The 15,816-nt window shown below is 48.7% G+C and overlaps 1 protein-coding gene across 3 annotated transcripts in view; it reads right to left on the bottom strand.

Annotated features, from left to right (window-relative positions):
• Positions 1-15,816, bottom strand: part of LOC146871825 (ATP-dependent chromatin remodeler CHD8-like) — a 3,469,548-nt gene that overhangs the window by 615,660 nt on the left and 2,838,072 nt on the right. The gene's annotated exons all lie outside the window — the stretch shown is intronic.

Genomic DNA, 15,816 nt, shown 5'->3' with positions numbered 1-15,816 from the left:
CTCCATTCATAAGGCATATATAATTCCACCAACTAGTGGTTATAATATAAAATAATAAAACTTTTGTTTTTTGGTCTTCGCTATTGTAGGAGAATGTGCTACTCTTGATGAAATTGACCACAACTTCCTACTATAAGGCCATTATTATCAGAATTCCTTTATGATTTTGAGAGAGGATAGTAGTTTATAAATTGTAATACGTTACAGGTTTTAGAGCACAAAAATCAGCAATAAGAAAATCCATACTTGACAGGGACCATTGAAATAAGAAATATATTCCATAGATCCCAGTGAAATATGGGCATCATCATCAAGAGGTCAGCCAAAAACCACTCTACAGAGCTGCACAATTTTAGAATTTTTACTCAACTTTCTATTTATGAGATGTAAAAAAAAAACTAGAAAATTCTTATTAGGATCATTAACCACTGTTAGAGATACCTTGCTTCAACAAACTCTGCCTTCCAAAGAAGGAATGTATTGGTTTTTAAAAAAGGCAAATGGCATTCTAAAATTAGACATTCCCAACTATGTTCGATTTACTGTTTTTCATAGATGTTTCCATTTGAAGAACAACCATATTGAAGCTAACATGAGACCCCCCTCAAAAAACAAATATGATATAAAAATACATCCAAATGTATTTTGGTGACACTTAAATCCACTCGCTCTTCGCCTTGTACCATAATACAATATCACAAGGTTACCCATTTAGAAGTATCATTGTTCTAGGGAGGCAGGAAGGCTGAATGTTAATGTAACCCTAAAATACCGTAAGGAAGAAAACTTATTGTCACAGGTAACTTTTTTATCTCTTTCATTGCAAATGTGTTCTTAATCCAGACACTGTGGATAGATTGCATGTCACAGTACCCACTTAATGTGAAGGGTGAAAAGTGCTAGCTGTACTAAATAAAAAGCTTAAAAACTGTTTGGCCAATTTCACCTAGATGTATAAATGACCTAGGCTGCTGCTGCACAGATATCTGCAAGCAAAGAAATCCCAAGAAATGCTAGAAAAGCACTCTTTCTTGCAAAATAACATTTTTCCTTGCTTATAAAGTAATCTTTCCCTGAAATGATAGTATGAAGCTGGCTCTTTATATAGCATACCTAAAAGAGACATACTGTGCAAAGTGTCCAGGTATTTCTTTATAAGTGGAAAGGGGCTTGCTCTAGCAAAGTCACGGTGCTCTTCTAGGGGGTAGTGTGGTGGAGCAGAGTTAGGCGTATCAGAAAGAAGTGTAAGACATCTGCAATACACACACACAGTCAAATGATGCACATGACTCGATAAGGAAATACACACTGATTTATAAAAACAACACGTATCTATATATATTTTTTGGCAACAAAATCATTACGTTCAGGTAAGTACGTTTTGAGATAGAAATACCTTTTGCATTTAAAAAGTCAACACTTTTCAGTGCATTTTTCAGAAGCTGCAAGGTTATCCTATGCAGGAAAAACAAATACTTCAAAAAGGTATCATGCAGCGACTTATGGGGCCAATCTCCAAGACTTACGGTGAGTAAATGGCAAAGTCTAAGGCAGCGCCAAGAGGTCACACCGGGCATCACTGGGGCGGCCAGGAGCAGAGGTGCAATACTGCGTCAGGTGCCCAATGTTAGTCAATGGAGATTGATCCTGTTGAAAAGAGGCTGCAGGTTTGGACTGGGAGGCCAGTCCGTCTGAACCAACAGGGGAGCTCAGGTTTCTCTATGCTTGGGGACACCTTTGGTCCACTTCCACTCAGGCCAGGGGCAACGGGTGCAGAGGCGTCTTGAGGCGTCGGCGAGGTGAAGCCCACTCTCCCCAATCAAAAGAAAAGACGAAGGACTGAACAGCCGTGCCAAAGCTAACAAGAGGAGGATGTAGGAAAGTTGGTTTCTGTTGCAGTAACCGCCTCACTTTTTGCATGACTCTGGCCACATGTCAGCCCCAGGTTAATGGTACACTAGGTACCCAGGGCCTTGTGACCAGAGAAGGCTCCTAAGGGCTGCAGCACTTATTGTGCCACCCTTAGAGGCCCTGTACCCTGACACACACACACTGCCCTTGCAGGCTGAGTGGCTGGGTCCAGAACAAAACAGAGAGTCGACATGGCACACGTCCCTGTGTGCCATGCCCACAACACACACTGCCCTGGCATACATCAGCCACCCCTCTAGCTGGGTGCCCTATGCCAGTGGTGTGGGTACAGGTGTGTGAGCCCTGTGCCCCTACAGTACCCAGGTCCATTCCTGAGCACTGTAAGTGCAGTGCTGCCATGTAAGAGTATATGGTGCTGGAAGATCTTCAACACGAACTCCACAGCACCATGATGGCTACACTGAAGACTGAGAAGTTTGGTATCAAACTTCTCAGCACATTAAACCCGCACTGATGCCAGTGTGGGATTTAATGTACAATGCACGACAGAGGGCATCTTAGAGATGCCCCCTGAACCTAACCTACAATCCACGTCTTGTCTGAGGGGCTGCCTAGGCTGCCACACAGTAGACATGTTGCTGGACCCCTGGGTAGAGAGCCATCCGCTCTTCTGGGCCTGCAACAATGCACATCCTGGGCGAGGTGCTAGGTCTCCTCCACCAGGATGGGCAGGGAGAGCTTCAAAGGCTTGCCGCCTTTGTGAGCTTCTACAGGCCCCTTGCTGTACTCAGCAACTGGCCCCTACCGGTTCTGCCCCCACTCTGGCGGGAAGACTGGCCGGAAACCCCAAGAAAGGAAAGAGGGTGTGCCAGCCTCTGCCAACCCCACCCCTCAGGTGGGGGAAGCGAGGTGAAGCACATATCTGGGCTCTCGCCATCTTGAAGATGGGAAGCGCTGCCCAATCAGGACTAGGCTACTGTCCCCCTCCCACAGGAGAGTGGCAGGATAGGGGGGTGTACCCATCCCAGGGAGGGGACCCATTGGTCCCTACCCTTTACCTACCTGTAACGCCCCTAAATTTAGTATTTGGGGGCACCCTGAACCTTCCATCCTCAGATCCAGATTCCGAAACAAGAAAGAAGAACAAGGAACAAGAAGACCTGCCGTGCAGCTGCTAACAAGAGGAAGACACCAACTGATTTGGCCCCAGCCCTACCGGCCTGTCGACCCTCAAACCTGCTCCTGCTAAACCCCGGCATCTCCAGTGGGCAGCAACCTCAAAAACCCCGGAGGACCTGACTGCCTTGTGACTCTAACTACCTGGGACTCCCACGAGCAGTGGTACTGCTCAAAGCAAGTAACTGACCCCTGGCATCAGCCAGGTTTCGCGAACTCTGCACACACTGCACCCGCCATGCCTGGCCTGTGCTGGAGTGAACAAAGACCACAAGGACGTCCCCCGGCGACTGTGACCATGAATCCAGCACCCAAGGACCCACCTCAACGCTCCTGGCGACGCCTGCAGCCTTAGAACCAGGGACCCCTCCAACCGCGACCAGCAGAGGGTAAGATTTCCCGACGCCAAAAGGCACCCCTGCACTCGGCGCCCTGCGGCCCCCTGTGCCCAACTCCTGGGTGCCTACCTATCCTCCAACTACCCAACTTACCTCTCGAAGTGGTGGTCGCACCTGAAGAATCTTCGTCACCGAGCTTGCAGCCTTTGTTCGTTTTTGAGCTTCTCCATTGAAATCCATTGAGAGCCCGACGGCACAAAAGCGCCCTGCACCCAGCCGCCCGAGTGCCCCTGGCAGTGCAACTTCTACTCTAATCTACTTCTCCATTTGCCTGAGCAAGTGACAAGGAGCCCAGCTCCCACAGCCGCGTGGTCTGCTAGCCAGAAGCCACCAACCAAAGGCTCTCTGCCTCCCATAGGATAACATTGGGCCTAACTCACTCTGCGCCGCTGAGGGTGTAACAACTGTACTTACCTGACCATGGGAGACCCCTGAGTCTATGCCCAGAACCTTAACTCTGCCAGTCGAGTACTTATTCAAAAGCCGATAACTAACTTTTCTTCCATAGGGTAAAATTGACTGGTTTCACTTGGAAATTCTTTTAAGTGTTGAGTTTTGAAACTTTAAAAAGTTCATCTAAAATCAGCTGAATTACGAAAACGAATTTACTCACCTGTTATCAGGAGAGATCCCAGTGCTGGATCTTGGTGCCCAGCACTGACCCTGAAAAGTAATTACAACCGTACTTACCTTTAACTTGATATTTCTCCAAAAGATAACATTGCCTGTTTTTCACCAGAAATATTCGTTAAAAATCGCTTGTATAACAAAAACACATTCTGTCAACTGTTTACAGTGGATGCCCCAGTGCTGGATCCAGGATTCAACACTGAGTTAGAAAAAGTAACCATAACCCCACTTACCTGCTAAGAGAAATTCCTCCCATAGGGTAACATTGGTGATTCTATGTGAAAAAGGTTCTCAGTGTCAACTTTTAAAATACAATAATATTCCTTAACAATCATAACTGTAACCAAAACATTTTTACTTAACTGTTTACAGGAGATGTCTAGGATCCAGTCCTGTGGTAAGAAAAGTAATCCAAAAAGTAATCAATTGCATTTAACTAGAAATCCCCATTGAGCTCAATGTTATATTGTGTTTGAAATTGTGTTGCCTATTGCAATAACTGTACCTATTGCATTCAAAAGTCTATTGCATATTGAAAGTATTTATCTAAAGCATCTCATTCTGAGAAAGTATATTTTGATACCTATTGTTGGTTCTAAAATAAAACAACTAAATATTTGTATACAAAACCATTGGCCTAGAGTTCAGTTATTGAGTGTGTGAGACCATTTGCTGACTGAGTGTGTACAACAAATGCTTTACACTGTCCTCTGATACTGCCTTACTGCTCGACCAAGCTACCACTTTAGAGAGTAAGGGTATATCTAACTTTAGCCTCTGCCAAACCTCTGGGGACTGTGGACTCTGTACACACTGTACCTATTTGTGAACAGTATATACAGAGCCACTTTCTTACACTGTGTTCGTTCCCCAAAACTAACCCAATTGGCATCTCTGGCCACAGGTCAGCCCCTGGTAAATGGTACCACAGGTACCCAGGGCACAGTGACCAGTGAAGACCTCTAAGGTCTGCAGCACTTATTGTGCCATCTTTAGCGGCCCTGTACATTTACACAAACACACTGCCTTTGCAGGCCGCGTGTTTTGGTGCAGAACTAAGTGAAGAGTCGACATGGCACACATCCCTATGTGCCATGCCTACAACCCACTGCCCTAACATGGATCAGTCACACCTCTAGCTGGGTGCCATATGCCAGTAGAGAGGGTACAGGTGCATGAGCCCTGTAGCCCTACAGTGTCTAAGTCCATTCTTAGACACTAAGTGCAGTGCTGCCATTAAGAGTATATGGTGCTGGGAGCTTGTCATTACGAACTCCACAGCACCATAATGGCTGAACTGAAATCTGAGAAGTTTGGTATCAAACTTCTCAGCACATTAAACCAACATTGATACCAGTGTGGGATTTAATTAAAAATGCACCCAGAGGGCATCTTAGAGATGTCCCCTGAAAAAAGACCGACTACTAGTGTCCCAACTGAGTGGCTGCTTAGGCTGCCACCAAAAGACATGTTTCTGGCCCCCTGGGTCGACAGCCTGCTGCTCTCGGGGGCCTGAAAAAATGCACAGCCTGGGACGAGGTGCCAAGCCTACTCGCCAGGATGGGCAGGGTTCACCAAGGGGAAGCTTCAAACCCTTTGCTGCTTTCAGCAACTGGTCCCCACTGGTTCTCCCCCCACTTCGGGTGGGAGAATCAGCGGGAAAACCAAGTGAGGGAGAGAGGTGTGCCCACCTCTGCCAACTCCACCCCTCAGGTGGGGGAGGCGAGGTGAAGCACAACTCGAGTACCCGCCATCTTGAGGATGGGGGGACCCAACCAACCAGGGACACTGGAAAGGGGCAGAATAGGGGGTGTACTCACCCCAGGGAAGGGACCCATTGGTCCCTGCCCCTTATCTACCTGTAACATCCCTAAATCTAGTACAGAAGACTGCAGAGAACAACTGACTTGGCCCCAGCCTTGTCCTGCAGTCAGCGACATCCAGAACCCATGGGACGACTGGCTGCCTTCAACAAACACCCGATCTCATATGAACAGCAGTTCTGTTCAAAGGAAACTCCAAAGCAAGACTCGGAGCCTGCTGAGGACAAAAACTCGACGCCTGGAAACACCACTGCACCAGTCGCCTACAGCCCGAGTTCGAGTGGCCCACTGGTTCCAGCGAGGTCCCCCAGCGCTCCAGAGTCTGAGTCCACCATGGGTTGACCCCTCCAGGACTCCCTGACGTCACCTGCAGCCTCTGCATGGAGACCCCCCCAACCGCGAGTGGCCCGGTAAGGTGAAATCCGACCTCAAAAGACACCCCTGCATTCAGCCGCCCTGGAGAAAAGAACCTGAGGTGCACCTACCTCCCCGAACCCTCCAACTACCTGCCCAGCTGTTGGTTCCTCCCGGAAGTCTTCCTGGACCAAGCCTGCAGCTGAAAACCAAAACCAAAAATCTCCATTGAAAACAAAAGGGCACATGACGCCAAAACAGCACTCTGCTCCCGGCCGCCCCAGCGCCGCTGAGGGTGCACCTTTTGTGCTGGCTTGTTTCCCCATTTACCCTGAGCTAAAGTCCAGGAGCTTTGCTCCCAAAGCCATGTGGCCTGCTAGCCAGCAGCCACCAACCGGAGGCCCCCTACCCCCCATTGGATTACATTGGGCCTCAACACTCTGCACCCGGCCGCCCCAGTGCCGCTGAGGGTGTAACAAGAGTGCATCACTGACCCTGGGGGACCCCTGAGTCTACCCCCAGAATATGAACTCCCACTGTCGATAACTTACCTGTGAACCGATAACTACTTTTTCTCCATAGCTTAACACTGACCGATTTTCTTTGAAAAAGTTTCAAAATCTAAAAGTATTCTTTAAAAAAATCGCATGAATAACCAAAACATATTTACTTACTTGTTTGCAGGAAATGTCCCAGTGCTGAATCCAGGTATCTACTTTTTAAATAAAGAAATTCTGACTACCTTACTTCAGTTCCTGCTGTTTATTTAGCAGATTAGGGACCAATAGAAATACTTTTTCTTGGCCCTGGCTATTTCATTGCCAATAGTCAAACATTGTTAGATCTTGTTTTAAACGTCCAAATGCTTGACAAAACATAAAACGAAACACTTGATACTCATAATTAATCAATACATAAGAAAATGCAAATATGAAGTACATAAATCACATAGATACAATAGAGCATTAGTCACATTACTCCTACAATTTGTCAAGATTAATATTTTATTGAAACTCTATGCCAAAAAGCTACTTTAACTGACTTTGTTAGAGTTCCTAACCAAGTCAGTTAAAGTAGTTTTGCTTTTTCTTATGTATTTATTATGAGTATCAAGTGTATAGTTTTATGTTTTGCCATGCATTTGAATGTTTAAAACAAGATCTAACAAAGTATTTCTATTGGTCCCTAATCTGCTAAATAAACAGCAGGAACTGAAGTAAGGTGGTCAGAATTTCTTTATTTAAAAAGTTTTTTCCACGCCCTATCAGGCCATCATAACAGGGCGTAACCCCTGAATATAAGAATCTAGGTATCCAGCACGGAGTAAGAAAAGTACAGTGAAAAGTAACTTACCTGCAATTTACTGAAAGGAAAATGCTACTTACCAGTATGCATCTGATCTTGGCATGTAGAGCTGTAGAGTTGTATACTGTAGCATAGATCGCCATCTGGTGTTGGGCTCGGATGTTTGCAGTTTGTTTTTGTTGAAGAAGTCTTTGTTAGTCACAAGATAGGTGACTCCTCCTTATGGTGACAGTGCGCATGGGCATCGACTCCATCCTCAGATTGTTTTTTCGCCATGAAGGGCAATGATGGAGTTAGTAGGAAAGTGAAAAGGATGTCCATGTGTAATGTATCTAAGGAACATAATACTGCAACGGATAAAGGTATCCGGGGAGGTGGGAGGGCGTATACAACTCTACATGCCTTTTTTATTTTTATTTTTTTAAAATTTTTTTATTCAGCTTGAAAATAATACATTAGCACATACCACATAAATTTATCATGGAAATCAATATAAATTTACATTTCATATATAGCATCAAACATATGAAACAGGAGGGAGACACCGAGGTGGAACACCCCGAGCCCCTATGTCCCAGTAAAGAAAAGCAAATACAATATGTCTTTTAGAAAAAACTGCTTATACCCATCAGCTATTCAGCCATTGTGTAACTGGAGCCCATAGTTGTACCCCCCTTTCACGTCTCCTTCTACCCCCCCTCATAAACACAGATGATTCCAAATTGTGGAGAACCAAAATCCTTGCTCTCCAATTCACTAAAGTGGGAGGGGTAGGGCTAATCCATTCCGATGTAATACATAGTTGTATTATAGACATAGCAATAAAGATTAAGGCTACAGTATAACTTGCTCTAACTGACTTAGCATCAGTCTCACATCCCAATATTACTAATTCCGGAGATAAAAACCACCGGAATTTTAAGATTTGAATTAATAAATGTTTGGACATCTTGAAGGAACTGATCTAGTTTAGAGCAAGTAAAAAAACATGTGAACATCATTAGCTGCTACTAAGCCACATCTCTAACAGCTATGACCCCCCCTACCTCCCCATTTATATATTTTAGCTGGAGTATAATAAAGATCGTATAGGGCCATATAGCTTTGTGAGCACAGGCTCCCTGAAGTTAAGACCATACTAGATAGCTCTAAAGCGTGTGTAATATCCATACCCGCCTTGCCTAACTTATTTTCCCATTTAGCATTATAAAGCAGTAGATCATCAGGGAGACCTGACACTAGATTTTGATAGAGCGACCCAATTCTTGAGTTGTTCTGAATCAAATCCATGAGTGAGTTCTTAACAAACAAAGTAGGGGTATTGTGCACAAGTTTGACTAAATGACTTCGAACCTGTAAATATTAAAAAAATTAATGCATATCCAAAGTAAACTTATTTTTTAGAAACAGAAAGGAAGCCATACTCTCCTCATGTGCTAAATCCCCCAGGACAGCAATACCATGCAACCTCCACCGAAATGTAATTTGGTCTTGAAAAATGGAAGGTAGCAGTCTAGCTGCCGACAAGGGGGTGTAAAAGTTGATCCTAGGGATAGACCATCTACGCCGTACCTTCCTCCAAACTGAATACATTGACAAGATAACCTTAAATTCAGTTTTTTTATAATAGCTAGGTTCGAGAACTGACACTAATATCCCCTTAGCAGCCTCTCCTAAACCTATCTCATAGATGGAGGGTGCACGGCATGGTGGGAGTATTGCTCTGTCCCCAAAGAGTGGAACAGCAAAATGTTGAAGTAAGGCTGTCCAGCTGTATAGCAGCAAATTGGGAACAGACCACCCACCCCTATGCAGTGGTAGCTGCAACCATTTCGCTGCCCTTCGGGGCTGACGATAGCCCCATAAAAACCTGCTACAACATCTCTCTGTACGAGCAATACTTGATTGAGCAAATTCTAACAGAATGGTCCTGAATAAATAAAGAAATTTCGGCAATATCAGCAACTTTAACACATTCCTTCTTCCAAACAAAGATAGGTGTAAATTGTCTAATCTTCGTAGGGTAAGGCTAATTGAATATATAATGGGTATGATATTGAATATGCTACTTACCAGTATGCATCTGTTCTTGGCATGTAGGGCTGCTGACATTCATATCTGTGCATAGATCACCGCCTAGTGTTGGGCCCGGATGTTTGCACGTTGTTGTCCTGGAAGAGTCTTCGAAGTATCACGAGATAGGTGACTCCTCCCCTGGACCACAGTGCGCATGGGCATCCTCTCCATCCTTAGATTGTTTTTCGCCATTGTGGCAGTGATAAACAAGTTACTTACCTTCGGTAACGATGTATCTGTAAGAAACATTAGTTAGTTAGATTCCTCACCTTAGAATATCCCCAGGCGTCAGACTGGATCCGGAAGATTTTTCGTCAGCAATACCCCTTGCGCGTCGCTAGGCGTCGTCTGCGGCTCCGCGTCCGTCGTCGGCGTCGCGCGCCGGAATGACGTCGGAGTACTTAGATGCCGCCCTCGCGCGCTGACGTCAGTTCTTGTACATAGCTTTCCGCACCAGGAACGCAGAGCCATGCAAAGACCGATACTGGTGCCAAAAATAAAATCTAGGGGCCTGAAAAGGATAACCTTAACCCTAGATGTCAGTTCGCAGAACGGGGAGGATGGGTGGGTCGGTGAGGAATCTAACTAACTAATGTTTCTTACAGATACATCGTTACCGAAGGTAAGTAACTTGTTCATCTGAAAGAAACACGTTAGTTAGATTCCTCACCTTAGAATAGATACCCAAGCAATACCATCCCCGGTGGTGGGTCTGCGAACCAAGATCACACCAGAAAGTCCTGGAGGACAGAACGGCCAAAGAAGCCATCCCTCTGGACTTGGCTGTCAAGGCAATAATGCCTGGCAAACGTGTGTAGCGAAGCCCACGTCACCGCCTGACAGATGTCCTGCAAAGGGACACCCCGTCCCAAAGCAGTAGTAGCCGCTGTGGCCCGAGTGGAGTGGGCACGCAGCCCAACAGGAGGGTCCTTTTTTGCCAAGGAGTAACAAATTTTGATGCACAAAACGACCCACCGAGAGATGGTCCGTTTGTGCACCGCTTTCCCCTTCTTAGCACCCACGTATCCAACGAAAAGTTGGTCGTCCACCCGGAACTGCTTTATGCGGTCCAGATAAAAGGAGAGCGCACGTTTTGGGTCCAGACGGTGGAGCCTCTCTTCCTCTTTGGAAGGATGCGGAGGCGGAAAGAAGGTGGGCAAGGTGACAGACTGCCCAAGATGAAATGGAGTCACCACTTTCGGAAGAAAGGAGGGACGAGGCCGAAGGACCACCTTGTCCGGATGAACAGACAGAAAAGGAGGCTTTGAAGATAAAGCCTGGAGCTCACTCACCCGTCTAGCCGAGGTGATGGCTACCAGAAAAGCAGTCTTAAAAGTCAGAAGACGAAGAGGACAATTGTGAAGAGGCTCGAAGGGAGCGCACATCAGGAATGTCAAGACAAGATTCAAGTCCCACTGAGGCATTACAAAAGGGACAGGAGGGAACGTGTGAGTAATGCCTTTTAGAAAGCGTGTAACTACAGGGGACTTGAAAAGAGAAGGCTGATCAGGAAGCCGCAAGAAGGCAGAGATGGCAGCAAGATAACCTTTCAGAGTGCCCAGGGCAGAGCCCTGCCGGGCCAAAGAAAGAAGAAAGAGGAGAACCTCAGAAAGAGGGGCGGAAAGGGGATCCACAGCCTTTGCTGTGCACCATGCCACAAATTTGTTCCACCGGCAGGCGTATACCGTCTTTGTGGAGGGACGCCTGGCTGCCAGAATGATATCACAGACTTCAGGAGGCAAGTCAAATGGCATCAACTGCCGCCGCTCAATCTCCACGCATGGAGGTGGAGGCTGGACAGGTTCGGGTGGAGGACCGTCCCCTGCTGCTGCGACAGAAGATCCTCCCGAAGGGGCAGACGTATCGGAGGATCGGTCAGCATACTGAGTAGCTCGGGATACCAGTACCTTCGTGCCCAATCCGGAGCCACCAAGATAACTTGGGCCCGGTCGTGCCTGATCTTCTTCAGCACTCTGGGCAGAAGTGGTATAGGCGGAAAGGCGTACAACAGACCGCAACTCCACTCGTGACGAAAAGCGTCGCCGAGCGAGTGCCGCCTTGGAAATTCCAACGCGCAGAACTGCTGACATTGCGCGTTCCCTTCGGTGGCGAATAGATCTAACCAAGGCTCTACCCACTGCTGAAAGAGACCTTGCGCCACTTCGGAGTTCAGACGCCATTCGTGATCCACCATGCACCGGCGGCTGAGTTCGTCTGCTCTGGCGTTCAGAGAGCCCGCCAGATGTTGAACCACTAGGGTGACGCCCTGGTGTTCCAGCCACGTCCAGAGGCGCAGAGCCTCCTGACAAAGAGTCCACGACCCCACCCCGCCCTGTTTGTTGCAATACCACATGGCGGTGGTGTTGTCCGTGAACACCTGCACGACACTTCCCCTGACAGAGGGAAGGAAGGCTTTCAGTGCAAGTCGGATCGCTCTCAACTCCAACAGGTTGATGTGGAGACGAGACTCCGCCGGAGACCAGAGGCCTCTGATCTCCGCCTCTCCCATATGGCCACCCCATCCCAGGAGGGACGCATCCGTCACTACGACATGCTCCGGTTGGGGAAGGGAGAGGCTCTTGCCCGTGACCCAATCGCGGTCCGTGAGCCACCACTGCAACTGCTGTGCAGTGCCCTCCGAGATCAAGACATGGTCGGACAGGTTGCCGTGATGCTGGGCCCACTGAAACTTCAGGTCCCACTGCAGAGCCCGCTAGAGACACATTATGTCTGCCGCCCGGCTCCGTTACTTTCTCCTCTACACCAGGAGTCGGATGATGGGGACAACTGGGAGGGATCCGAGGATCCTATGGCCGTTCAGGCTCAACTGTCCCAGGACTGGGCAGATGAACTGGGGGAGGCCAGTGGCCTGGATACCTCTCCAGACACTGGATTTGTCTCTCCTCCGACTGTGGCTTCGGAAGAAGGCGCTGCTTTCTCTGTGGTGCTGCGCAAGGCGGCCGCAGCCCTTGGGCTCGAGCTGCCTGCCGTGGCTGTGAGGACTAACGTCCTTACTGAGGTGCTTCAGTCTGCAGCAAGCTCCACTGAGCCTCTGCTGCAATTCAATGAGGCCCTCATTGACGTTCTGCAGGGCACCTGGTCCAAGCCCTCCACAGTTCCTCCTGTGGACTGGAACGTCGCCAGGCGCCACCGCCCTGCTCCGGGCGACCCCAGTTTTCTGTCCCAACACCCTACCCCTGAGAGCCTGGTTATCCAGGCCTCCACCTCCCAATCCTCTTTCCCGACCGCCCCGCCGGACCGGGATTCCAAGAGACTTGAACAGTTTGGCAAGAAGCTGTTCTCCTCCCTTAGTTTGGGCCTGCGGTCTTTGAACACCGCTTGTCTCTTGGACCGTTATTCCCACTCTCTGTGGGATGCGGTGGAGGACGCGCTGCCCCTGTGTCCGGAGGAGGTCCGGACACGACTTACCCAGGCTCTGGCCGACGGGAGGGATGCCGCGCGACATGCTATACGATGTGGGCTTGACACCACGGACTCGCTGGGTAGGGCCATTTCTACCACAGTGGCGCTTAGACGTCACGCCTGGCTGCGGTCCACGTCATTTTCGGGCGATGTCCAGAGCACTCTCATGGACATGCCCTTTGATGGCACTCGCCTTTTTGGCGACAAAGCGGACAGTGCGCTGAATCGTTTTAAGGACTCCCGGGCTATGGCCAAGTCCTTGGGCCTCTCGGCCCCGCGGTCGCAAACTTCCGCCTTTCGCCCCTTTCGTGGCCAAGGAAGGGGTGCCTCCTCACGTGCGCCTAGCCACCAGCCGCAGAACCAACCTGCGCGCGGTCGCGGACGTGGTTTCCGCCGAGGCGGTTCTGGAGGACGACGAGGTCAGCCCACATCCACCCCGGCAGCATCCGCCTCAAAGCCTTCCTAGTCCGTGCTTTCAGGCCCATTCCACGCCAGTGGGCGGCAGAGTTCGCCATCACCTGCTCCACTGGCGGTCCATCACATCGGACAGGTGGGTGCTGCAAATCGTCCGAAGGGGCTACTCCCTCCCCTTCGAGACGACCCCTCCAGCCATGCCACCGCAGCACCACCGTATCTGGGGGGATCATTTGAATCTTCTCCACGAGGAAGTTTCGGCCCTCTTGGCCAAGGGGGCCGTCGAGCGCGTTCCGAGCCCAGAAGTAGGTCGTGGTTGTTATTCCCACTACTTTCTGGTTCCCAAGAAGGGCAAAGGGGGCCTACGCCCTATCTTGGACCTCCGGAACGTCAATGCCTTCCTCCGGAAGGAAAGGTTCAAGATGTTAACTTTGGCTCAGGTTCTAGCTGCCCTAGACCCCGGAGACTGGATGGAAGAGTTGGACTTGCAGGACGCATATTTCCACATCCCTGTCCTGCCGGCCCACCGGCGTTACCTGCGGTTCACGGTGGGCCCAGAGCACTTTCAGTTTACCGTGCTCCCCTTCGGCCTCACCAGTGCCCCTCGGGTGTTCACGAAAGTGATGGCGGTGGTCGCAGCTCATCTGCGCAAATCAGGGGTTCCAGTCTTCCCCTATCTCGACGACTGGTTGTTGAAGGCGGGCTCATCCCAGGCAGTCGTCTCCCACCTCCAGACTACGGCGGATCTCCTGCATTTGCTTGGATTTTCCATCAACGTGCCGAAGTCACACCTGAGCCCCTCTCAAAAGCTCCTCTTCATCGGAGCGGTTCTCGATTCGGCGCAGTTCCGGGTCCATCCACCGGAACAGCGGGTCCGGGATATACAGGCCCTGATTCCCATCTTTCGGCCTCTATCCTGGGTTTCGGTCAGGCTAGTGTTGCGGCTTGTATACTGTGTTCAGTAAACAAGAAGCTGGAAAGCTGTCCCCTCACAGGAATTATGATCGTCGCATTGACTTGGTGCCAGCCACCATTCCGTGCAGTCGGATTTATGCTCTCACGGAAGCAGACTACCTACCTGCAACACTATCTGGAAGAACTACTGTCTTCAGGGTTCATACAACCTTCTTCCTCCCCTGCCTCCTCGCCTCTGTTTTTCATACCGAAAAAGGAGGGAGGCGTGAGGGCTTGTAGAGACTACAGGGCAATCAATTGGGTAACCATCAACAGATGCCCATTGTCCTTAATTCCTGTTCTGTTGGACCAGTTAAAAGGCGCTAGAGTAATCACCAAACCGGACCTTAGAGGGGCATATCACCTGGTGCGGGTAAAGAGAGGCGATAAATGGAAAACTGCCTTCAGGACGAAGTTTGGATTATATGAGTACCCGGTGATGCCCTTCAGGTTATTTTATGGATGAGGTGCTCCAAGGGCTGTTGGATGATTTTTCCTGTATAGTGTATATTGATGACATTCTTATTTACTCAGCATCCATTGAGGAACATGTCCCTTATGTGAAAGCGGTACTGGAACGCTTAAGGCAATTTTCTCTCTTTGCCAAATTGGAGAAATGTCTGTTTCACACCTCAGAAGTAGAGTTCCTGGGATACATCATAGGACCAGATGGTCTATGCATGGATAAAAAAAAGATACTAGCCATTATTCAATGGGAAACGCTCTTCAGTGTAAAGGCCTTACAGAGTTTCCTAGGGATTAGCTAATTTCTACCGGAGATTTATAAAAGAATTCTCCAGAATCATTCAGCCATTAACACATCTTCTACAGAAAGGAGCATCATTCATCTGGAATGATTCGGCTGAACAAGCCTTTCGACTACTGAAGAAATGCTTCATGCAAGCCTCCGTGTTAAGGATCCCGATGCAGCCCTTCCTTTTGTGGTGGAGACGGACGCATCTCACTATGCTGTAGGAGGTTTTTTATCCCAGAGACATCCGGACACCGGTCAACTTCATCCTGTGGCATATTTTTCCAAGAAATTGACGGCTTGTGAAGTCAACTACAGCATTACAGACAAGGAGCTCTTGGCCATAAAACGGGTATGCGAAGAATAGAGGCATTACTTATTAGGAGCTCAGCACACCGTTGAAATCTACAACGACTACCGTAATCTATTGTTTCTGAAGACAGCAAGGGCTCCGACTCCTCGATAACTCCGCTGGTCGCTTTTCTTTTCAGATTATGACTTCGTAATTAAGTACCGACCAGGGCCTCAAAATGGCAAAGCAGATAACCTGTCAAGACCTAGTCAGGTTCTAGAACGCAGTCAGGTCCCATTGGACAAGCCTGCTGTTATTCTACACAAGGCTACTTTTCCTGAAGAGATC

This window comes from Triturus cristatus, chromosome 1_1 (assembly GCF_964204655.1).
Source record: "Triturus cristatus chromosome 1_1, aTriCri1.1, whole genome shotgun sequence".
In the NCBI taxonomy this organism is placed as follows: domain Eukaryota; kingdom Metazoa; phylum Chordata; class Amphibia; order Caudata; family Salamandridae; genus Triturus; species Triturus cristatus.
The sequence above is the reverse complement of the archived record's forward strand: the minus strand, read 5'-3'. Positions and strand labels throughout refer to the sequence as shown.